A 23,659-nucleotide genomic window follows, 5' to 3' on the forward strand; every position below is an offset into this window, starting at 1 on the left:
GTGAACTGGCTAGAATTCAGACCAGGTAGGATCATAGACAGCTTCCATGACAGCTATGGTTGCCTCCTCTCCCCACCAACACCATTGCTTGTGATTCAAAAATCAACAGTACTTTCTGAGCACCTACTATGTATCAGGCACTAGACTGGGAAATAGGAAAGCAACAGAGCAAAGTAAATCAGACCTCTTTCTGATAGACCTTAAGTTCTAGTGGGAAGAAAACCATAAAAAATAGACCTCTAAATAAACAAGATAATTACAGGGAACAGTAAATGCTATAGAGGAAAATAACAGAGTAACAAGCTAAAGCAATAATGTAATGAACATTAACAGCTGGTCCATCAAACTGCTAATGTTCATTATAAGACAGGTGCAGGAATTGATAGTAGGTACCTTGAAACTTACAGCAATTTGATGTCATCATGACATCCAAGTATAAGATCAAGAATCTTGTCAAACAAAGTATAGACCAAAAGGATCAATCCATGACAGACTGAAAGTGAAAGTGAAAGTCACTCAGTCATGTCTGATTCTTTGCAACCCCATAGTCCATGGAATTCTCCAGGCCAGAATACTGAAGTGGGTAGCCTTTCCCTTCTCCAGGGCATCTTCCCAATCCGGGGATCGAACCTAGGTCTCCCACTTTGCAGGCACATTCTTTACAAGCTGAGCCACAAGGGAAGCCCAGGAATACTGGAGTGGGTAGTCTATCCCTTCCCCACTGAATCTTCCAGACCCAGGAATCAAGCCTGCATTGCAGCTGGATTCTTTACCAACTCAGCTATCAGGGAAGCCCTCCATGACAGATTTGAGATACCAAAAACAGAATCTATGCCACAGTCACAAATAGATTGAGATGCATTGGGCTAGTGGGTACTGAGGTCTAAAAGGTATATTGTTTAGAGTCATGCTAGAGGCTGTAAAAAATAAGCCCTCATCAAATCAGCAGCTCACAAGATACAAGTTTATTTGACACTATCACAACCTTTCCATGTGAGTATTTCTACTGACCCATAGATTAAGCCGGGGATCCATGCTCCTTTTACTTGGTGATTCCACCATCTCCTAAGGGCTCAGAGTCCTTTGAGTCTGGGCAGAGGATGAAAGAGTTAAAACCTCCACTTGTTTCTTAATATCCTTGGCCTGCAAGGAAATCCTTGTCCACTGTTGGTAGATTGTAAATATGAACAACCACTGTGGAAAATAAGACGTGTGTGTGTTTAGTCACTAAGTTGTGTCCAACTCTTTTTCATCCCCAAGGACTACACTCCACTAGGCTCCTCTGTCCATGGGATTTCCCAGGCAGGAATACTAGAGTAGGTTGCCATTTCCTTCCCCAGGGGATCTTCCTGACCCAGGGATCGAACCCAAGTCTCCTACACTGCAGGCGGATTTTTTACCACTGAGTCACCAGGGAAGACCAGAAAATAGGATGGAGGTCCTCAAATATTAAAATTATAACTACATATGATGCAGCCATCTCACTTCTGAGTATACATCCAAAGGAAATAAAATCACTATCTCAAAGAGGTACCTGGAGTCCCATATTCATTGCAGCATTATTCATGAACAAACTGAGTGTCCATCGTCAACTTAAGAAATAAAGAGGATTTGGTGTCTATATACAAAGGAAAATTATTAATCTGTGAGAAATATGAAATCCTGCCATTTGAGACAACAGATAGATCTTGAAGGTGTTATGAAAAATGAAAAAAAGTCTGACAAAGACAAGTACTGTATGATATCACTTACATGTGGAATCTTAAAGAAAACAAACTCGGAAGAACAGAAATTAGAGTAATGGTTGCCAGAGGGTGGAAGGTGGTGAGGAAAAACAGATAGGCTGGTAGGGAATTCCCTGGTGGTCCAGTGGTTAGGACTCAGTGCTTTCACTGCAGAGGCTACGGGTTCCATCCCTGGTCAAGGAACTAAGATCCCATAAGTGAAGCCACACAGTCCCCCAACCAAAAAAAAAGGATAAGCTGATAAAAAAGAAAAAGTTCAAACTTTCAGTTATATAATAAATAAAGTCTGAGGGGCTAATATATAATATAGTAACTAGAGCTAACAATACCATTTGATATACTTATAATTTACTAAGAAAGCAAATCTTAAGTGTTCTCCCAACCCCCCCAAAAAAAGGTAAAAAAAAAGAAACTGTAAGCTGATGGATGTATTAATTAACTTCAGTACAGTAAAAATTCACTATATACATGTATATCAAATCACCACGTTGTACATTTTAAATATATTACAATTTTATTTGTCACATATACCTCAATAAAGCAGGGGAAGGGTTTTGAAATAAAGCTTTGGTCTTAAAGTAACAAGCATCACTTTTTTTCTTAATCACTTTTGTCTCAGTCTTGTACAGAAGTAGTCTTATGGTCTCAACTGGATGTAAGGGCCTCTGAGATGAAGCCCCCAGACAGATCCACAGATGCTTCCCAGACCCTGAGATGAAGCCCGACTGCAGGATGTCCAGATGCTGGCCGAGAAGCCAGCAGCAGTCAAGGACCCATAGGCTTCACAGACGTTGAAAATTCGGGGCAGCCTCTGGCTGAGGATCACCCAGGTTCCTCTGGTACCCTGGTCAGCCTTCCATCCCTGGCATCCTGGCTTGCCTCGCCTCTCTCCAAATGCCCAGCACACCACACCCACTGTCCCAGGCTCAGGACCAGCACCAGCCTCTGGGGAGCCCTTGTGTGAGTCAGAAGAGGTGCCCATTCACCTGGGCAAGTGAAGCAGCTCCCATGCACTCCCCTGCCAGGTCAAGTCATGAGCAATGGGTACAAAACCGAAACAGCTCCAGGTGGCAGCCCTGCCCAACCATTGTCACTGACCCCCATGAGCTTCTTCCTCCCTGCCCCTCCCCGCAACCTGCAGACCCAGAGAGCCACCCTCCAGGGAGACGTGATCTGAGCCCAGGTCCGCTCTGCCAGCACCCTCTGCTTCAATGCCTGTTCTGCCCTCTGCACTTCCATCACCTTGTTCTTGATCGTTTTCTATTGCAGTTGTGGTCGTGGCCCTGGACCAGGACTGACAGACTCATCTGCACCTCAGGCAGTAGGACAGAGGAAGGGGGTGGGGAATGAAATGCTTACTCCATTTTAGGACACTTTCAGGAAATTTTACACACACACTTATACACACACCTATTCTGCTGCCAGAATTTAACTACACGTTGGCCAGAATTTAACTACAAGGCCTCTGGCTACCTCCCAGGGAACCTGGAAAATACAGTCTATTCCAGGAGGCCAAGTACCTGGATAAAATGAGAATTTCAGGTTTGGGGACTACCTATATGTGCCACCTTAATTCTAGTCTGGTGGAACAAGTATACCTGTGATAGTTTTTATTTGGAAGACTGAACATCAGGAATGAAAACTAAAAGAATTAAAATGGCAGTTGGAGAATGTGCATTGGTATGAATCAAACCAATTTGCAATCAATCTCATAAAAACCCAAGATGGAAGTGCATGCGATTACCACGTTGAGTACAAAACCTTGTACTGGCTTGATTTTATCTGCCCTCGAGTATTGTCTGCAGAATTGTCTGTCCATGACTTGATGTTACGTTAGAAAAGATTTCTGCCGGTTAACACAAAACAAACAAAAAAGCCAAGATGAACAAAATTGTTCTCTTCTCCGTGGCACATTTACAGTGTCCATGTGCTACTCAGTGTGTCTAATTACAGCTGGAATTGCTCTTATCTGTGTCGGCTGAGGAGGAGGGCAGGGCAACCCACTCCAGTATTCTTGCCTGGAGAATCATATGGACAGAGAAACCCGGCGGGCTACAGTCCCTAGGGTCACAAAGAGTCAGACATGACTGAAGCGACTTAGCATGGCACTGCACATGTCGGTTGAGAGGGTTGAGAGTTGCTCAGGTTTGAAGTTGGCTGCACTGTTCTTCGGAGAAGGCAATGGCGCCCCACTCCAGTACTCTTGCCTGGAAAATCCCATGGACGGAGGAGCCTCGTAGGCTGCAGTCCATGGAGTCGCTGAGGGTCGAACACGACTGAGCGACTTCACTTTGACTTTTCACTTTAATGCGTTGGAGAAGGAAATGGGAACCCACTCCAGTGTTCTTGCCTGGAGAATCCCAGGGACGGGGGAGCCTGATTGGCTGCCGTCTATGGGGTCGCACAGAGTCAGACATGACTGAAGTGAAGCAGCAGCAGCACTGTTCTTAAAATTTATCTGGAACATTGAGTCAATGTCTGTGTTTTTAAAATATAGGATGGATCATTTACAATCTGGGGTCATGGAAATTCAGATTTATAAACACAAAGTGTAATTCCCAGGCATTTGTTTTTTAATTTTTCATTGGCATATAGTTGATTCAAACATTGTGTTAGTTTCAGGGGCACAGCAAAGTGAGTTCGTTATTCATGTATCTATTCTTTTTCAGATTATTTTCTCATATAGGTTATTACAGAGTATTGAGTACAGTTGCCCATGCTATACAGTAGGTCCTTGTTGATTATCTATTTTACATATAGTAGTGTGGATAGGCCATTTCGGAGAAGGCAGTGGCAACCCACTTCAGTATCTTGCCTGGAAAATCCCATGGACGGAGGGGCCTGGTAGGCTGCCGTCTATGGGGTCGCACAGAGTCGGACACGACTGGTGACTTAGCAGCAGCAGCAGCATAGGCCATTTAGTTTTTTAAACCCTAAAGAAAAAAATTATCTTGCCTTTAATCTCTTTTTTACTTACAGAATTTACTCTGTTGCTCTTTTATTAACTTAATCTTTCAGAGCTTTATCAAAGTATAATCGACAAGACTACATGATACTTTAAAATACAATGTGATGAGTTTTGACACAAGTAATACACCCATGAAACTATTACCACAATCAAGATAATGAACATATTCATCACCTCCAACTTATTTCTCCAGCCACTTTGTCATCCCTCCCTCCCATCTCTCCCCAAGTGGCTACTAATCTGTTTTCTGTCGCTATAGATTAGTCTGTATTTTCTAGAATTTTATGTAACTGGAATCACAAAGTATGCGCCCTTCTTTTCTCTAATATCTTTCAGTCAGCATAATTATTTTGAGATTCATCAATGCTGTTCCATTTTCAACAGTTCATTCCTTTTATTGCCAACTACTTCATTATATGATTGTGCCACAGTCTGTTCATCTGTTAACCTGTTAGTGGACACTACGATGCTTTCCAGTTTTTGCCTAATACAAATAAAGCTGCTGTGAACATTCAAACACAAGTATTTGTATGGGTATGTGGGTACACGCTTTCATTCCTTATAAATAAATAACTAGGAGTGGGATGGCTAGATCATATGTTAAATACATGCTTAGCTTTTAAGAAATTGCCAAAGTGTTTTTCCAAATTGGTTGTACTATTTTACATTCCTATAAGCCATGCATGAGACTTCCAGTTGGCCCATCTTTGCCAAGCCCTGGTATGATTAGTCTTTTTATTTTAGCCATTCTACTAGTTATGTAATGATATCTCACTGTGATTGAACATGCCTTTTCCTAGTGACTAATACAATTGAGTATCTTTCTGACTACTTATTTACCGTCAATACTTGGTGATGCGTTTGTCAAATGCTTTGCTTTTTTTTTTTTTTTTGGCCGCAACAAGTGGCATACGGGATCTTAGTTCCCTGATCAGGCATGGAACCTGTGACCCCCGGCAGTGGAAGCATGGAGTCTTAACCACTAGACCACCAGGGAAGTCCCTTGCCCATTTTTATTGGATTGCTTCTTTTCTTTTTCAAAAAATATACTTATTTATTTGACTGTGCCAAGTTTAGTTCCCTGACCGGGGATCCAACCTGGTTTCTCTGCATTGTAAGCGCAGAGTATTAACCACTGGACCAGCAGGGAAGTCCGTGTTTCTTTTCTTATTATTGAGTTTTAAGAGTTCATGATATATTCTGGAATCAAGTCCTCTATCAAATTTTCCAGCATGTACCATGTCTTTTGTTTCTCTCAACAGTGTCTTTTGAAGATTGGAAATTTTAACTTTGATGATGGCTGTTTTGTCAATTTCTCTTTTATTTCAGATCATATTTTTGTTGTTGGATCTAAGAAATCAAGGGTTTCTTAACCCAAGGTTTCTCTTAACATCCTCCTCTAGAAGTTTTATGATTGTAGTTTACATTTAAGTCTAGGATCTATTCTGGGTTCATTTTTATTAGATGCAAAGTATGCATCTGACTTTACTCTTCTGCATGCATGCATGTGCCTGCTCAGTCATGTCTGACTCTTTGCGACCCCAGGGATTGTAGCCAGCCAGGCTCCTCTGTCCATGGGATTTTCCAGGCAAGCATACTGCAGTGGGTTGCCATCTCCTTTTCCAGGGAATCTCCCTAACCCAGGGATCGAACCTGAGTTTCCTCCATTAAAGGCAGATTCTTTAACAACTGAACCACCAAGGAAGCCACATATAGATGTCCAATTATTCCAGGGACATTTGTTGAAAAGACTGGCCTTCTCCACTGAATTGCCTCTGCATATTTTTTAAAAATTCAAATGTTCAGATATGTTAAGATCTAGTTCTAGGGTAAAAATAGGTTGTACCCTTCTACTGATCCATTTCTCTATCTTGAGAGTAATACCATATTTTTTCATTTTCCATGCCTTATAATAGGACTTGAAGTTAAGGAGTGTGACTGCTCCCATTCTGTTCTTTTTCAAAGTCATTCTTGGCTATTCCAGTTCTTTTTTATTTACATCTGAATTTATGAAGAATCTTATAAATTTCTAAAACAAATTTTAAAGGCCTGTGAGTATTTTCACTGAAACTGCACTGACTCTATAGATAAATTTGAGGAGAACTGACATCTTAGCAGGGCTTCTCAGGTGGTGCTAATGATAAAGAACCTGCTTGTCAATGCAGGAGACATAAGAGACACAGGTTGGAGCCCTGGGTCAGGAAGCTCACCTGGAGGAGGGTATGGCAACCCACTCCAGTATTCTTGCCTAGAGAATCCCATGGACAGAGGAGAGCTACAGTCTATAGGGTCACAAACAGTTAGACATGACTGAAGCGACTTAGCACACACATACAACAACTTAGCAATATTTTATTTCTTTCTATCTATGAGCATGGTATACCTCCCCTTTTACATAGGTCTTCTTGAGATCAGCCCTGGGATTTCTTTGGAAGGAATGATGCTAAAGCTGAAACTCCAGTACTTTGGCCACCTCATGCAAAGAGTTGACTCATTGGAAAAGACTCTGATGCTGGGAGGGATTGTGGGCAGGAGGAGAAGGGGACGACAGAGGATGAGATGGCTGGATGGCATCACTGACTCGATGGACGTGAGTCTCAGTGAACTCCAGGAGTTGGTGACGGACAGGGAGGCCTGGCATGCTGCGATTCATGGGGTTGCAAAGAGTCAGACATGACTGAGCAACTGACCTGATCTGATCTTATCTTTTAAATCTCTCAGAATTGTTTTGTAGTTTCCAATGTACAGAGATGGCATATCTTTTGTCAAATTCATCTCAAATTATTTAATATTTTTGACATCAGTATAAATGGCATTTTTTAATTGTAGTAAAATATACATAACACAAAATTTACCACCTTACAAATATTAAATGTACAGTTCAGTGGTGTTCAGTATATTTCATATTGCTGTTCAACCAATCTCCAGAACTGTTTTCATCTTATAAAACTATATCTCTATACCTATTAAACACAACTCCCACTCTCTCCCTGCCACCAGCACCTAGAAATCACCATTTTAGTTTCTGTCTCTACACATTTGACTACTCTAGATTTTTTATATAAATGAAAATCATAGAGTATTTGCCTTTTTGTAACTAGCTTATTTGTTTGTTTTTTGCTTGTTTGGCTGCACTGCATGGCTTTCAGGATCTTAATTAACTGATCAGGGATTAGTTCAAGTTCTAACCACTGAACATCCAGGGAGCTCCCTGTAACTAGCTTACTTCACTTAGCATAATGTCCTTAAGGTCCATCCATATTATAGCATTTATCAGAATTCCTTACTTTTTAAAGCTGGATTGTGTGTGTGTGTGTGTGTGTATGTTTTTATAATATACATACATAAAAATGTTTTATCCATATAAAATACATGTATTTTATATATATCCAGGCTCTTCTGTCCATGGAATTCTCCAGGCAAGAATACTGGAGTGGGTAGTCATTCCCTTCTCCAGATCTTCCTGACCCAGGGATTGAACCCTAGTGTCCTGCATTGCAGGTAGATTTTTTACCATCTGAGCCACCAGAGAAGCCCCATGTAAACATACATGTGTGTATATGCACGTGTGCTAAGCTGCTTCAGTCGTCTCTTACTCTTTGTGACTCCACGGACTGTAGTGCACCAGGTTCTTCTGTCTGTGGGATTCTCCAGGCAAGAATACTGGAGTGAGTTGCCATGCCCTGCTCCAGATCTTCCCCACCCAGGGATTGAACCCTCATCTCTGGCAGCTCCTGCACTGCAGGCAGATTCTTTACCCCGAGCCACCCACATATATTATCATGTATTATAAATATGTGCTTTTATATATATATATATATATATATATACAACATTTTGTTTATCCATTCATCCATCAATGTATACTGGGGTTGCTGTCACCTTTTAGCTATGGTGAATAATGTTGTTATGAACATGGGTATGCAAATTCTTTTGAAAACATGAGTGTTTTTAATCCTTTTGAACATATACCCAGAAGCTAAATGGTTGGATCATATAATAATTCAACTTTTAATTTTTGAGGAACTGCCGTACTGCTGTCCATAGCACCTGTGCGATTTTGTATCCCTACCAACAGTGCATAGGGGTTCCAATTTCTGCACAACCTTGTCCTCACTTGTTATTTTCTAGGTTTTTCTGATAGTAATCATCCCGATGGATATGAGGTGATAGATATATCATCATGATTTTGCATCAGGGAATGACTGGTGATGTTGAGCACATTTTCATATACTTATTGGCCTTTTACATATCTTCTTTGAAGAAATTATCTAGTCCTTTGCCAATTTTTAATCAGATTATTTTGTTTTTATGAGTAGTAGGGGTTCTTTATATATTCTGGATATTAGCCCCTTATCAGATATATGATTGGCAAACATTTAATCCCATTCCATCATAGGTTGTATTTTCACTATTAATGTTCTATGATACATACTAGTTTTTTTATTTTTATGTAGTCCATTTTACCTATTTTTGTTTTTGTTGCCTATTCTTTTGTTGTCATATCCAAGAAATGACTACCAAGTCCAGCGCCATTAAGCTTTCCCGGATGTTTCTATGGATTTTGTGGTTTTAGATCTTCTGTTTAGTCCTTTGATCCAGTTTAGTTAATTTTGATGTATGGTGTACTTCATTCTTTTGCACGTGGATATCCAATTTTTCAACACCATTTGTTGAAATTACTCTTCTGCTTGGTTTTATTGTAATTTGCTCTCCTTTTTTCAGATACTCAAAGTGGAAGCTGACATCATTAATTTGAGATGATTTGCTATAGATCAAATGTTCATGTCTTCCCAAAATTCACATGTTTGAAGCCTAATCCCCAGTGTTATGGTACTTAGATGTACAGCCTTTGGGAAGTGATTAAGTCATGAGGGCAGGTATTAATGCAAACTATTGAGCATAAGATAGGCTCAAGGATGTATTGTGCAACATGGGGAATACAGAAAACATTTTGTAATAACTGTCAGTGGAAATAAACCTTTAAAATTGTTTTTAAATTTTTTAAATTTTTAAAAAGATAGACCATATCTTTGATCATAAAACTAACAAATTCAAAGAATTTAAATCATACAAAATCGTATTATCTGACTGTGGTATGTAAAACTCTAATGTGCCCCACCCCCAACCACAAAAGAACTCCAGCCCCTGGTGTGCAATCCTGTAAAATCTCTGAGATTGTGACTATGATGGGATATCACTCCTGTGATTTTCTGGTACAGCTGACCTTAAGAGAAGAAGATGATATGGATGCACCTAGCCTAAACACATGATGAGGCATTTAAACGTGGGTCTAGAGGTAAGAAACAGAAGTCAAACACAAAGCACAAGAGTGATTTTGATGGAAGGAGATTCTCTGTTCACAGCTTTGAAGATGAACAGGACCACATGCCAAGGAATGCAGGTGTGCTATAGAAGCTGAGAATAGATCCTGGCAGCTCGCCTGCAAGGAAGAGGATGGCCTCAGCCCCCAAGCCACAGGGAACTGAATTTGGTCACAACCACATGAGCTTGGAAGAGTATCCAGAGCTACAGAAGAGACATTTCAGCAGACACACTGATATCAGCCTTGTGAGAGCCTGAGCAAGGAACTCAGGCACACCATTCCTGGATTTCTCATCCTCAGAACTGTAAGCCAATATACGGCTGTTGTTTTAAACCACTCAGTGTATGTTGATTTGTCATATAGAAATAGAAAACTAATGTGCTGACCATAATAAAAGTAATGCAGAAATAAATAACTGAAAGTTAACAGGAAAATCTTCAAACACTTGGAAAATCAATCCTGCAAGTCAAAATAACTCATGAAGCAAGGGAAATTAGCAAATGTATTTAACACATCAAAAAGGTAGTATAGGGCTTCCCTGGTGGCTCAGCGGTAAAGAATCCCCACACTAATGCAGGAGACATGGGTTCCATCCCTGATCCTAGAAGATCCTACATGGTGAAGAGCAACTAAGCCAGAGAGTCGCAACTACTGAGCCCATGTGCCCTAGAGCCAGTGCTCCGCAATAAGAGAAGCCATTGCAATGAGCAGCCTGCAGGTCACAACTAGAGCGTAGACCGACTCCCTGCAACTAGAGAAAAGCCCACGCACGAACGAAGACCAAGAACAGCCAAAAAAAAAGTGTATGTGGATGCAGCTAAAGCAGTGCTTAGAAGTAAACATATTATACTCAGATGCTTATTATATTAGAAAATAACACGTCTCAAATTAACAATCAAATATATAACGTAAATCTATCAAACATTTGGAAGAAAATATAGGAGAAAATATTTCTGACACGGGGTTAGACAAAGAGTTCTTAAACATGATACCAAAGCACGTTCCTAAAAGAAAAAAAAAAATATATATATATATATATATATACTCTATCAATATTAAAAAAACTCTTGCACTGCAAATGACAAAAAATAAAAAGATAAAGACCCAAACATAATAATTGCAAATCGCATATCTGACTAAGGGCTTGTATCCAATACAGATAAATAACTCTAAACAAAATAAAAAGAACATCAAAAACAAACAAACAAAAAACTAAATTGCAGTAAAAATACTCCTAGAATTGATCAATCACGGGAGAGTTTAGGACAGACCCGCACTCTACGAGACCAATCAGCATTGGTTTCCCACCCCAACACGCAACTTCCAATCAGCCAATAGGAGAAGGTACAGGGTAAGAGGCGGAGCCTGCGTGGTCTCCATGGCAATACCTGGAGGGATGGAGTCAGGGAGAGGTTCCATGTAGCCAGATCCAGACGCCCTAATGGGGGTGTTTGAGGGGGCAGGGCGGGAATTTATGGGGGGACAGGGTGGGAGGAAGAAAGCCAGCATGGGTTGAGGGGAATGAGGGGACAAAAAAGTGTTTCATAAGGGGAAGGGAGGGTATTAAGTATTCAGAGGGAGGCACGGGTCTAGGAGAACCGAAGGCTGCTGTCATTAAGTGTACAGGAAGTTCACAGGGTATTGAAACTGGTTTCAGACTTAGCGAGAGGGTATTAGAGGGCGACGTGGCAGGTCTTTATAAGGGGACAGAGAAGAGGCTATGTATAGACAAGGAGAGGACTTAGAGTTTATAGTTGCTCAAAGAAGGTCTTAGAGGAGCCGAGTGAGAGGTTATTGGTGCGGTCGGGGTGGGGGGTGGAGTGGGGAGGAGTTAGTAGGTGAACAATAAGGTTTATAACAGGACCATGACAGATTCATAGGGACAAAATGAGGAATATTAAAATGGAGCAAGGAGAGAGCCACTAAGGTCATTAGAAGTTTTTATAAGTTGAGAATTTTGCAGGAGCATAATGATGGTTTTACACATGAAAAATCAGAGTGTTAAAGTGTTGAATGAGGATCTTCTTAGTAGGGTGGTGAATAGAGACAAAGAAAAGGTTGCTTGGGAAATGATGAGGGTTTGTTTTATAGGAAGAAAATGCTCTTAAGGTGTCAGCTGAGTTTTCAGGGAGGCCAAATGAGAGTCCTTGGAGTCGGTAAATGATTTTGTGGGGACAATGGAAGGACCAAGTGAGACGTGCTTGGGATCTGAAAGGCAGTTATAGAATATGGTGAGGAGTTTACAGGAGATGGGGAAAGCCTTACAGAGAACTGAGCAGGATTATAGGGTAGGGGGGATGGAGGTGGAGTGGGGGGCTGACAGTTCTAGAGGACAGAGAAGGTATTAAAAGGAATAGGGAGAGGTTAGAGAGAACACAGTAGGAAGTAAATGGAGTCAGAGTTTTAAAGGGTGTCAGTGAAGACTTTACAGGAACGGAGGAAAGTCAAAGGGAGGAGGTCAGAGGGATGTCAGAACCCAGAAGCCATACTGAACCATAATTCACTTCCTACTCCCAGACGTTTGAGATTTTGCGTGCCAAGCCCCCCAAAGACTATATGTGCCTGTCCATTTTGGCCCTCTTCCTGTGTTTTCCCGTAGGAATTGTGGCAGTGATCTTCTCCATCCAGGTGCGAATCTGAATCATGCCAATCCTTGCTTCCCCCTTACTCTCCATCCTGGCCCTAACGCTGACTCAAGTTCTTCCTTGTTTCCTGCCTCTGGGTTTAGGTCCCCACCCTGTGTTCCTATAGTCCCATGGCTCACCCCTCTCCCATACAAGAACCTTTTTATGCCCATCTATTCCTGTTCTACTTATTACCTCCAATCAGACAAGGCACTGCAACAGATGGAATAATCGAGCCATGGCAGCCGAGACCTCCCACCAAACCTTCTACATTGCAGTCCTGGGGATTGTTATGGGAAGCATCATCATATTCATCATCTTGATTTTCTCCATGACGGACTTATTTTCTCGGTAGCCTCCTCCCCAGCTCATGAGGAAAAAAAGCACCAAATATATCCAAAACTGTTCCTTACTTTGGTTCTAAGTATCCATTTGGGCCAAATGAGACACCTGCCCCTCAGTGTCTGGTGGGTCAAGTGTTGCCAACCTGAGGCAGCACCGTGAGGTGGTAGATGGGGGAGGAGGGCCACTGGACCCGAGCTCAAGACCAATCCTGGGACCCCGCCAAGATGTGGACCATGGGAGACAGAGTAGAACACTGTTCTCCTCTGCCCATATTCACGTATTTGTGTCATAAATCTATTTATGTTGACCAAGGGCTTTGAATGTATTGCCATACTCTGGGGACAGAGCAGTCACCACTTAAGTACCACTGGTACCTCCTGTGAACTTAAAAACCAGGCTGAAAGACAGTCATATCACCAGACAATAACAGAATAGAGGGTCCAGTCTCTACCAGGGGAAGCCTAGGGAAGTGGGTTGTAAGAGGTCATGTTGGGTGCTGTGGTCCACCAGAAAACTTGGGAGTCAGAAACTGTCAGTGAACTCATTGGAATTTGGAATTTTGATTGTAGGGCTTCTGTAATAGGTAGATTAACTCCTCTCCCCTCTAACCACCAAGTATGAGGCTTATTCACCATTCAACAAGTACTTATTCCGTTGAGTAAGTTGAATATTCTGAGCACTTATGATGTACCAAGCACTGTACTAGGTACTAGAATCACAACACAGAGCTTACATCTGGGAAGTTTCCCCACATTCTAGTGGGAAGAAAACCACAAACAAATAGAAGCAAATAATTACAGGGAATGGTGAATGTCGCAGAGAAAAATAAAACAGGGTAATAAGCTATGGCAGTGATAATAGTGGTCTACCACTGTTAATAGTTTGCAATAAGCTAAGTGTGGAAATTGCCAGTAGGCGCTTTCAGACTTACAGCAATTTGACCTGTTACGGCATCCAAGTATTTGAAATAGACTTGTCCCGTTGTGCAGGGCATAGGACCAGTCCATGACAGATTGGGAGATATTAAAAAAAAAAAAAAAACAGGTCCTATTCCACAATCACAAATAGTTTGAGACGCACTGGGATAGACAGCAAAAGTCTAGAAGGTATATTGTTTAGGGTCATGCTAGCAGCTGTAACAAATAAACCCCACCATTTAGTAGTTCACAAAATAGGAATTTATTTCTCACTCACAGAACCTGCCAAGGTGGTCAAGGGACCCAGGAACCTTCCATGTGGTGATTCCACCATCCCCTAAGGATCCAGAATCCTTTGAGTCCAGGCAGAAGATAAGAATGGAAAACTGCCACATGTTTCTTTAAAGCCTTGACTTGAAAGTGAACACTTGTGCACTGTTGGTGGAAAAGTAAGTTTGTAGAGCCACTGTGAAAACCAGGATGGAGGCTTCACAAAAATTTAAAAATAGAACTACCATATGAATCAGTAATCTCACTTTTGAGAGTATATCCAAAGGAAATAAAATTACTGTCTAAAACAAATATCTGGACTCCCACATTCAGTGCAGCATATTCATAACAGCCAAGATATGGAAACAACTTAAGTGTCCATCAACAAATTAAGGGATAAAGAGGATTTGATATCTATATTCAAAGGAATATTATTAAGCCATGAGAAATACAAAAGCCTGCCATTTACAACAATATGAATGAAACTTGATGGCATTATGCTAACTGAAATAGGTGGAGAAAAACAAATACTCTATGATATCACTCATATGTAGAATCTTTTTTAGATTTGTTTTCAAACTCGTAAGAACAGAAAGTAGAATGGTGGTTGCCAGGGACTGGGGGTGGGGGATATGAGGACAGGCTGGTAAAAGGGTAAAGACCTTCGGTTATAAGATGAATAAGGTCTGAGAATTTAGCATAGGACAAGGTGACTGTGATTAACAATACTGTACTGTATACTTAAAATTTGCTAAGACAGTAGCTCTTAAGCACTCTCACCAAAAACAGACAAAAACAAAGGTAACTCTGTGAGGTGATGATATTTAATTTGGTTGTGGTAATAACTTCACAATGATGCATATAGCAAATCACCATGTTGTACATTTTAAACCACATTACAATTTTTGTCATCTATACCTCAATTAAGCAGTATAAATTTTTAAATAAAACTTTGGCCCTAAAGTACCAACTATCAAATAAATAAATAAAGTACCAACTATCACATTTGCTCTCAGACCATTCAACAGAACTAATTTCATGGCCTCAACTGGAACAAGGGCCTCTGGGAAATGTAGTCCCACACTGGACACCCAGTGCACACCTTTCTAAGATGTTCCTTGAGCCAAAGTGTGAACAGCTGTTCCAAGAACTGTGAGAACAGAGTTCCCACAGAGTGGGACTAGCAAGTGTAAACGTCCATAAGCTGGAATGAGCTTTGCAATTCAAGGAACACAAAGGAAGCCAATGCGGCAGTAAGTAATGTCATACATCTCCACTCTCCAAAATAGGTGGGGCTCTCTCCTCCTCCTAGTAAGAATCCTTGTAGGTGCTTATGAAAGTCCCAAAGATATCCCCCATTTCCACCTTTACTGAAGAGGAAACCCAGCACTGGTTCTCACAGATCTGCTCACAGGAATATTTTGCACATACAGTCACCCTCCTATAGGACCTCCCAATCCCCTCCATGCCTGGCTCTGTGCTGGGTGATGCTAGAAACACAGCTGTGACCAAGACATACCCCATCCCCGCTTTCAGGAAACCCACAGCCCAGTGGGCAAGGCAGATTCACCCCCACACAGGGCTGTTGATTTGTTCTTTCTTCTTTCATTCAGCAAATTTTTATTGTGCATCAATTGTTGTCCCAGGCAAAGGGCACAACAAAGCAAACCAAAAAACTCCTACCTCATGGATCTCATGTTCTAGTGGGGTGTGAAAGGTAATAAATATAGTAAATAGTGAAATATTAAGAGGACTGTGGGGAGAAATAAAGCAAAGTAAGGGTGACTGGAAGTAACCAATCACCAAAACGACAACCAAAATGACAGTGAGGGGCTGTCATTTTAAATAGGGAGGCAGGTAATGCTCCAGTGAAGATCTGACTTTTATTTATTTTTGGCTGTGCTGGCTCTTCATTGCTGCACATGGGCGTCCTCTAGTTGCGGTGAGCAGGGACTGCTCTCTAGTTGCAGTGCTCAGGCTTCTCATTGCCGTGGCTTCTCTTGTTGTGGAGCACAGGCTCTAGAGCGTGGGCTCAGTAGTTGTGGCACATGGGCTTAGTTGATCTGAGACATGTGGAATCTTCTCAGACCAGGGATCGAACCTGTGTCCCCTGCATTGGCAGGAAGATTCTTATCCCCTGGGCCACCAGGGAAGCCCCAGATCTGACTTTTGACCTAAGTCCTGTAGGACTTAAGTGAGGAAACTAAGCAGATATCTAAGTGAAGCTTATCCCAGGGACATGAAATGCTAGTTCAAAGGTCTGGAGGGAGAAGCATGTCTGATATTTCTGAGATATATTAAGGAGGCCAGGTGTAGCTAAAGGGCAGAAGACAGGGAATGGTTAAAAGAGAAATCAGGGAGGAAACAGAAAATAAGATGGAAGTGAGCTTACTCTACTCTGAGTAACATGAACAGCCTTTAAACAGATGAGTGACAAGAGCTGACTCAGGTATTAACAGGCTCTCCATGACTTTGGAGGGGAGCTGACTGTGGGGGAAATGTAACAGTAGCAAATTGCTGTGAAAGTCTAGATGGGATGTGATGGAATATCAGGGCAGTGTAAGGGAAGTGGAAAAGGAAAAGCCTTGATGAATTTTAAAGGTAAGGTAAATAGGATTGCTGATGCATGAGTATAAGAGAAAAAGAGGGATTTGGGGCCTCAGAAGCTTGAAGGAGAGAGCTGCCCTCATCTGAGCTGGAGAAGGAGGTGAGAAACACCTCTGGGATGTATGGTGTAGTGATCATTATGAATGTGGGAAGTCATATACTGGCTCAGAGATTGCTTCAGCAGTGGGCATGTGACCCTGCTTGAGTCAATGAAACTTAAATAAATGGCTTCTACAGCTTATGGAGGGCTTCCCCGGTGGCTCAGTGGTAAAGAATCAGCCTGCAGTGCAGGAGCCACAGGAGACTTGAGTTCGATCCCTGGGTCAGGGAAGGAGGAGGAGGGCATGGCAACCCACTCCCAGTGTTCTTCCTGGAGAATCCCATGGACAGAGGAGTCTGGTGGGCTACAGTCCACAGGGTTGCAAAGAGTCGGACATGACTGAAGCAACTCAGCATGCATGCAGAGGTTATGGAAGGAAGCAGAGCACCTCTTCCAAATTAGCCTCTAACCACATCTTTGTCTCTCACCTCGCAGGAGCAGAGAAAGTCATTCTACAACCACATGAAAAAGCCTGGGGCTTTCAGGATGAATGAGGGGCCAAGGAAAAAGCAAGTACTAAGAAGTGGAGAAGCAGGAAACTGGGTCTTACTCATCAGGACCATCATCATCACTATCATCACCATTGTAGCTACCGAGCAGTCAACTGTGTCAATCACAATTCAAGGAACTTATGCATATTATTACATTTAAATCCCACTCACTAACCTTAGAGTACCTGCCAAATGGGTAGGGACCTACTGGAACTCTCTCCAGGACTGAAGGTTCCAGCAAGCAGCATTGTTTGATCCCCCAGGACTCCCCACAGCCTGTGCCTGCTCCAGCTCCAGCTGCCTGCTAAGGCTCCTACAGCATGACACATCCCTAGACTGCCCAGTCCATGTGTGCTCCAGCTCCAGCTGTCCACCAAGGAGGCCTTGGCACAACATGCTCCAGGGTTTCCTCTTGCCCCACAATAGCTTCCAGGTATCTACCAAGGACACTATCAGAGTGCCCTGGGACTAACCCCAGCCCCCGCCCAGTTCTCCTCCAGTAGGCCTGCCAAAGCCACCAGGTACAGGCAGTCTACACCAAGGATGCTCCCACACAAGGCTGCTTTTTCCAGACTGAAAGAGGTGCTGGTTCATCTAATTAACAGAAACAAACACAGAAAGTCAAACAAAATTAAAAGACATACAAAGAAAGAACAAGATAAAACCCAAGGGGAAAAAAATCCCTAATGAAATGGAAATAAGTGATTAACAGAAACAAACACAGAAAGTCAAACAAAATTAAAAGACACACAAAAAAAGAACAAGATAAAACCCTAGGGGAAAAATCCCTAATGAAATGGAAATAAGTAGTTTATCCAATGGGCTTCCCTGGTGGCTCAGATGGTAAATAATCTGTCTGCAATGTGGGAGACCTGGGTTCAAGCCCTGGGTTGGCAAGATCCCCTAGAGGAGGGTATGGAAAGCCACTCCAGTATTCTTGCCTGAAGAATCCCCATGGACAGAGGAGCCTGGCAGGCTACAGTCCATGGGGTCACAAAGAGTAGGACACAACTGAGCAACTAAGCACAATTTATCCAATAAAGAGTTAAAAGCAATGATCATAAAGATGCTCACTGAACTCAGAAGAAGAATGGATGAACTCAGCAAGAACTTCAACAAAGAGTTAGAAAATATAAGAAAGAACCAAACAGACCTGAAAGATACAGTAACAGAAATAAGAAATACAACAGAGGGAATCAACAGTAGACCAGATGATACAGAACAGATAAGTGATCTGGAAAATAGAATAATGGAAATCACCCAATCAAAACAGCAAAAAGAAAAAAATTTAATGAGGACATTTTTAAGGGACCTCTGGGACAATATCAAGCATATTAACATTCCCTGGTGGCTCAGATGATAAAGAATCTGCCTGCAATGCGGGAGACCTGAGTTCGATCCCTGGGCTGGGAAGATTCCCTGGAGAAGGGAATGACTACCCACTCTAGTATTCGCTGCCTGGAGAACTCCATGGACAGAGGAGCCTGGCAGGCTACAGTCGATGAGTTCATAAAAAGTCAGACATGACTGAGCAACTTTCACTTCCCATCACTTCAGAAGGATAACAGAGAAAGAGAAAGGGACAAAAAAAACACTTATTTGAAGACATAAGAGCCAACTACCTTTTCCTGAGGAAGGAAACAGACATCCAGGTCAGGGAATCATAGAGTCCCAAACAAGATGAGATTAAAGAGATCTGCACCAAGACATAATTAAAATGGCAACAGTTAAAGAGAGACTCCAGGTAAAAAAAAAAATCCATTCAAAATCACATCAAAACATAAAGTAAAATAACTAGGAATATACTTAACCAAGGAGATGAAAGACCTATACTCTGAAAACTATAATATACTGATGAAGGAAACTGAAGATTACTCAAAGAAATAGTAAGGTATCCCATGCTCTTGGATTGGAAGAATTAATACTAAAATAGTCATATTACCCAAAGCAATCAACAAAGCCTTTGACTGTGTGGATCACAATAAACTGTGGAAAATTCTGAAAGAGATGGGAATACCAGACCACCTGACCTGCCTCTTGAGAAATTTGTATGCAGGTCAGGAAGCAATAGTTAGAACTGGACATGGAACAACAGACTGGTTCCAAATAGGAAAAGGAGTACATCAAGGCTGTATATTGTCACCCTGTTTATTTAACTTATATGCAGAGTACATCATGAGAAACACTGGACTGGAAGAAACACAAGCTGGAATCAAGACTGCCAGGAGAAATATCAATAACCTCAGATATGCAGATAACACCACCATTATGGCAGAAAGTGAAGAGGAACTAAAAAGCCTCTTGATGAAAGTGAAAGTGGAGAATGAAAAAGTTGACTTAAAGCTCAACATTCAGAAAACAAAGATCATGGCATCCGGTCCCATAACTTCATGGGAAATAGATGGAGAAACAGTGGAAACAGTGTCAGACTTCGTTTTTCTGGGCTCCAAAATCACTGCAGATGGTGACTGCAGCCATGAAATTAAAAGATGCTTACTCCTTGGAAGGAAAGTTATGACCAACCTAGATAGCATATTCAAAAGCAGAGACATTACTTTGCCAACAAAGTTTCGTCTAGTCAAGGCCATGGTTTTTCCTGTGGTTATGTATGGACGTGAGAGTTGGACTGTGAAGAAGGCTGAGCGCTGAAGAATGGATGCTTTTGAACTGTGGTGTTGGAGAAGACTCTTGAAGTCCCTTGGACTGCAAGGACATCCAACCAGTCCACTCTGAAGGAGATCAGCCCTGGGATTTCTTTGGAAGGAATGATGCTAAAGCTGAAACTCCAGTACTTTGGCCACCTCATGCGAAGAGTTGACTCATTGGAAAAGACTCTGATGCTGGGAGGGATTGGGGGGAAGAGGAGAAGGGGACGACAGAGGATTAAATGGCTGGATGGCATCACTGACTCAATGGATGTGAGTCTGTGTGAACTCTGGGAGTTGGTGATGGACAGGGAGGCCTGGTGTGTTGCGATTCATGGGGTTGCAAAGAGTCGGACACGACTGAGCGACTGATCTGATCTGATCTGATCTGATCAAAATATCTATGATAGTTCTTACAGAACTAGAATAAATAAACTTTATATGTAACCACAAGACTTCAAATTGCTAAAATGATCCCAAGGGGAGGGGGGAAAGTTGATGGTATAACCCTCCCAGACTTCAAACTATATTACAAAGCTACAGTAATCAAAACAGTATGTTGTTGTCATAAAAAATAGATCAATGGAACAGAATAGAGAGCCCAGAAATAAACTCATATATCTACAGTCAATTCGTAGAACATGCAATGGAAAAAAAGACAGTCTCTTCAACAAGTAGTGCTGGGAAAGTTGGACAACTACATGTAAAACAGTAAGATTAGAGCATTCCCTCACAACATATACAAAAACTCAAAATGGTTTAAAGACCTAAACGTAAGATCTGAAACCACAGAAGAGAACTAAAACTCCTAGAAGAGAACATAGGTGGAACAGTCTTTGACATAAAGCATAACAATATTTTACTGGATCAGTCTCCTAAGGTAAAAGAAATAAAAGCAAAAATAAAATAATGGACCTAATTTAACTTAAAAGTTTTTGCACAGCAAAAGAAGCCATTAACAAAACAAGACAACCTATCCAATGGGAGAAAATGCTTGCAAATGATGAACTAACACTTCATCATAAGTACTTAATATCCAAAATATACATCTCATACAACTCAATATCAAAAAAAAATCCCAAATGGAATCAAAAAGTGGGCAGAAGACCCAAATAAACATTTTTCCAAAGAAGACAAAAGATGGCTAACAGGCTTGTGAAAAGATACTTAATGTCACTAATTACTAAAGCAATGCAAATCAAAACCACAGTGAGGTATCACTTCACTGTGTATATGAAGGGCTATCATCAGAAAGTCTATAAATAACAAATGTTGGAGAGAATATTGAGAAAAGGAAACTTTCATACATTGTTGGTGGGAATGTAAATTAGTGCATCCATTATGGAAAACAGTGTGAAGGTTCCTTTAAAAACTAAAAATAGAACTACTATATGATTCAGAAATCTGTTGCATTTCTATACACTAATAATGAACTATCAGAGAAATTAAGGGAAAAATCCTATTTACAAAGGCCTCAAAAAGTATAAAATACCTAGGAATAAATTTAACCAAGGAGGTGAAAAAAAATGTACTCTGAAAACTACAAGATACCAAGGAAAGAAATTGAAGATGACAAAAGAAAAGCACACCATGCTCATGGATCAGAAAAATCAACATCTTTAAAATGTCCTTACTATCAAAAGCAATCTACAGATTCAATGCAATCCCTGTCAAATGCCCAAATGCCAACGGCAGTTTTCACAGAACTAAAACAAACAATCCTAAAATTTTTATAAGACCACCAAAGACCCCAAACAGCCAAAGAAATCTTGAGAAAGAAGAATAAAGCTGGAGATATCATGCCCCTGGACTTGAAACTATACTACTACAAAGCAATAGTAATTGAAACAGTATGGTACTGGTAGAAAAATAGACAGTTATCAATGGAACAAAATAGAGAGTCCAGATATAAACCCACTCCCATATGGTCAATTAATCTAAAACAAAGTAAGGAAGAATATAAAATGGGGGAAAGACAGTCTCTTCAATAATGATGATGGGAAAATTGGACAGCTACATGCAAAATATGGCCTTCCCTAGTGGCGCTACTGGTAAAGAATTCTCCTGCAATGCAGGGGCCACAGGAGACCCAGGTTCAATCCCTGGGTCAGGAAGATTCCCTGGAGGAGGGCATGGCAACTCACTCCAGTATTCTTGCCTGTAGAATCCCATGGGCAGAGGAGCCTGGGGATACAATCCATAGGGTCATAAAGAGTCAGACCAGACACGACTGAAGAGACTTAGCACACACACACATGCAAAAGAATGAAACTGACAACTTTCTTTCTTTTTGGTGAGAAGAAAAGTTTATTGTTTGATTTATTGTGACAGGTGGTTTTACCTAATTGGATACTATCACTAATCTTAAAATTTTGCTATTGTATTAACTGAAATCAAAACCTCATTTCATGCTTAATATTATTTTTGTTAAATCCACGTCATTCTATTTGTTAGGAATTTCATAAAATACCTTGTTCAGTTCAGTCACTCAGTCATGTCTGACTCTTTGTGACCCCATGGACTGCAGCACACCAGGCCTCCCTGTCCATCACCAACTCTCAGAGTTTACTCAAACTCACATCCATTGAGTCAGTGATGCCATCCAACCATCTCATCCTCTGTCGTCCCCTTCTCCTCCCACCTCCAATCTTTCCCAGCATCAGGGTCTTTTCCAGTGAGTCAGTTCTTCACATCAGGTGGCCAAAGTATTGGAGTATCAGCTTCAGCATCAGTCCTTCCAATGAATATTCAAGACTGATTTCCTTTCAGATGGACTGGTTGGATCTCCTTGCTGTCCAAGGGACTCTCAAGAGTCTTCTTCAACACCACGGTTCGAAAGTGGTGAACACAGTTCAAATGTTCAACAGTTCAATTCTTTAGCGCTTTAAAATACCTAAGTTTCTTAAAAAGCCCACCCCTGCCAATGCAAGAGACATGGGTTCGATCCCTGGTCTGGGAAGATTTCACAAGTTGCAGAGTGACTAGACCCATGCATCGTAACTACTGAAGCCCAAGTGCTCTAGAGCCCATACACCTCAACTGCTGAGCCCACTAGCCCTAGAGCCTGTGCACTACAATAAAGAGTAGCCCCTGCTCACCGCAACTAGAGAAAGCCTATGCTAAGTAACAAAGACCCAGCACGGCCAAAAGTAAAAATAATCAATTAAACAATGAGGATGTAGCCTTTGAAGATAAGAAAGAAGGGTAATTGAGTTAGGGGGCAGAGCAGGAATAAAAGCTCAGATGTGAGAGGGAGGGAGTCTTGAAAGCTACTATCCCAAAGGGAACACTGCCTTGCTCTCTGGAAAAGTCTTAATCTTAGAATCTGTTCCCTCCAGTTAGCCCTATCATCACTCTCACCAGTCCCTTGCTATGCTTCAGTTCTACCATCCTCTGCCCTAGTTCCCTGCCCTGGCCTCAGTCTCCTCCTGATATCAGGGTTCAATTAGAGAGACTGAACCAACAGCGGGGGATAGATAAGTAGGTAGATAGACAGACAGACAGACAGACAGGGATTTGACCTTATGCAAGTGGTGGAGACATTAAGCAGTCCCTAATATTATTGTCTTAGTGTCTGATGCTGCCACTCAAAGTGCAGAGGGCAGGCAGTTGTTAGGAAGG

The 23,659-nt window shown here is 41.5% G+C and overlaps 1 long non-coding RNA gene across 1 annotated transcript; it reads left to right on the forward strand.

Moving 5' to 3' along the window:
- Window positions 1–11,450: 11,450 nt before the first annotated feature.
- Window positions 11,451–13,065, forward strand: LOC133229864 (uncharacterized). Its single transcript, XR_009730666.1, has 2 exons — window positions 11,451–12,667; window positions 12,869–13,065. It is a non-coding gene; the product is annotated as an uncharacterized LOC133229864 (long non-coding RNA).
- The last annotated feature ends 10,594 nt before the right edge of the window (window positions 13,066–23,659 follow it).

This window comes from Bos javanicus, chromosome 18 (assembly GCF_032452875.1).
Source record: "Bos javanicus breed banteng chromosome 18, ARS-OSU_banteng_1.0, whole genome shotgun sequence".
Classification (NCBI taxonomy): domain Eukaryota; kingdom Metazoa; phylum Chordata; class Mammalia; order Artiodactyla; family Bovidae; genus Bos; species Bos javanicus.